Source organism: Epinephelus moara, chromosome 4 (genome assembly GCF_006386435.1).
Source record: "Epinephelus moara isolate mb chromosome 4, YSFRI_EMoa_1.0, whole genome shotgun sequence".
In the NCBI taxonomy this organism is placed as follows: Eukaryota; Metazoa; Chordata; class Actinopteri; order Perciformes; family Serranidae; genus Epinephelus; species Epinephelus moara.
Window position 1 is genome coordinate 2,531,943 of NC_065509.1, and position 3,060 is coordinate 2,535,002.

The window sequence follows — 3,060 nt, forward strand, 5'->3', positions numbered from 1 at the left end:
TACAGCGACAACTGGTCAACCACCACGAGCTGCAACAGGAGATCGAGATGCTGAGGGACCAGGTGGCGTCCTACCGGCGCCTGCGGATGACTGGCACATCCGCCTATGTGCCCGACGGATAGTAACTAGGCAGCATTAACAGCAAAGATAACTATGTACCTTGCTTACTGTAACCTGTATATGAGAAAGTTACAGTGATTAATCACGCATATAATGATAAATGACAGCAAGGGCACCCAGTATAACTCTTGTACTCAAAACACTACTACATCAATAACATTCAGAGCAATTAGATAGAAGTGTGTTCACGGGAATTATTGCTGGAACTGTTTTATGTGTGATGTATACTGATAATGGTTCTGTAGTATTGGACTTTTCAAGTCCCACAGGAGGGAATATATTTTTTCCTTTGTCAAGCTTGCTGGTTCATGTAGATTATAGTATGGGACCTTCTGGTCCCAAAGGGGGGAAATATATATTTTCCTCCCTCACTATTTAGTGGGACTTGTTAGCCCCAAAGGGGGGAATGTAGTGTAATATTTACTGAAGTGTTTATACTGTACCTTTAAATTGACCTTTAAAGATACGTGTTGAAGCATTGTACTCTGTGCAACTGACAAATCACACACTGGTTTATTATTTTATGTATTCTTATGACACACACACACTCACTGAGCACTTAAGCATTGTGGTGGAGAAGTACCTAGGATTAAAAATAGCATGGAGGATGGGCTCAGAAACCACTGGTGGAAAGTTAGGGAAATTACAGCTTGTCCTGATATGATCCTATCTTAGACTGCCCAGAAAAACATTATACGGTGGAATTGGCTCCAAGGGAGAAAAGGAGAGTGGGGAATACTATTATGAATGAGTGCAAGAATTAAAGCTGCCATCAGGGGGAGACAAGAGAAATGTGACATCGTTACGATCAGAGCCAAGTGGAAAGGATTAAGAAAGAGATGACTCAGCAGAAAATCTTCACAATAAAAACGAGTGCGCAAACAAAGAAATTTCAGTCTTGTTCCGGAGCTTGACTCATTGAGTTGTGATGTGTTTGTTGCCTGCGAGCACATTAAAATCAGTTGCATCTGATTCTACATGTCTCCAGTGATTTTTTGACCTCTGAGTATTTGAGTTTTTGATATCTAATGGAAGACAAAGAAAGTCTGTTCGAGAAGAAAAGAGCGAGGTTGGGAATTATTATTAAATAAAGCCAAATCTTTTACAATGGTTTTGCGAGTTATCATTCAAAATACATATTGATTCTGTTCTTCATAAAGTGAACTATGGAATTAGTGTCCTGTATCGTTCTAGGAACTGTTTCACCCTTGTTGGGAATCAACATATATTTACCTCACACGGTGGCACCAAATATGTTGGGGTCAACATATATTTACCTCACTCGGCGGCACCATAAATGTTGGGGTCAACACACTAAGCTTCACATGGAGGTACCAAATATGTTGGGGTTTAATTGGCTATCGGAAATAATTAATAAATATTATTAATAATTAATAATAATTTTAAATAATGTGACTTAATTAACATTAAATCACCTCGTGGGGCACCATTCCCGTAAAGGGAAAAATGATAGCCAGTTAAAGATATCAGTCTCATAAAATAGGCTAAACTATTAATTTGGAGTTTGATTAATAATTAAATTAACCCTCTGCGGTTCAGAACCGCGCCGGCGCGTCAAAATCACTGAGTCTCCATTTCAATTTGTGTGGAAAGTGCGAACTTCAAACTTTGTACCACTTTTTAAATTGTGTTGATAGGCCATATAAAACCAGACTTATGATAAATCATAAACACCATGATTTTCCTGAATATTTTTGTCACATTTGGTGCAGGAAGTAATGGTAAAAACGAGCTTTTCGGCCTGACAAAAGTGCTGAAAGCAACAACAGCAGGAAAAAAAAACCCCACCACACCCCCTTTCCTATTGGTGGAAAAATGCGCCACATCAACCAATCAAAAAATAGTATGGCAACAGCAGCATTTGTTGCTACGAAAGAGGGGAAGGTTTGTGGGAGTTACGGCGGCAAGAGAGAAACAGTGATAGCGATAGTGAGCGGAGAAATAGTTAGAGATTTGGTGATATTGAGCGTGTTTGGAGTGTATGGTTAGTGTGTAGTGTAATGTGTTTGGTGTATAGTGCAGTGTGTTTAGTGTGTTGTGCAGTCGTTTTTTTGTTTTGCGTGTCAAAACAATGAGGCGACTCCTGAATGTGGAGCAGGCACTGCATCTCCTCTTTGAGCGGGATGTAGCGGAGGGAAACGCGGATCCGGAGTCGGAGCCAGACAGTGAGGACTTTGATGATGAAGGGGATGATCCATCGTTTGTGTTGGAAGAGGAGAGAGAGGAAAAGGAGCCTCCGACGAGCACACCGAGTGGCACCCGGAGTTCCGCACAGAGGAGGGGACGGCGTAGCGCGCCCACACGGTCACGGTCTCCACTGACACAGGCGGCAGAGCCAGAGCCACGCCACTCTCCACTCTGAGCCCTGGAAGACAGAGGAGGATGCTGACACTGCCCCAGCAGTAAGCAGGTTCCAGCCACAGAGAACACCAGAAGTCCAGGTAGAGACACTTTCTCCACACAGTCCAAAAGACCTGTTTCTGTTGTTTTTTGCCACTGACACAGTCAAGCAAATCTGCAGCAACACAAACAAAAATGCTGCAAAAAACAAGGAGTTAGGGAAAAAGTACAAATGGACTGACATAGAGGCAGATGATCTGTACAAGTTTTTTGGTCTTCTTATGTACATGTTTTTGGTGTCGCTGCCAAGTCTCCAAGACTACTGGAGACAAAATCACGTTTTGTCTGTACACCTTCCAGCCAAAGTGATGACACGAGACAGGTTCAGATCCATATTTTGGAACATCCACCTCAGTGATCCTGAGGAGGATGTTCATAATGACAGACAGAAGGGAACACCAGGCCATGACAAATTGTTTAGAGTCAGGCCTCTTTATGATGATATCCTCAGTGCCTGCCAGGCTTATTACCACCCGAGGAGGGAGCTGGCAGTGGATGAAAGGATGGTGGCGACTAAGG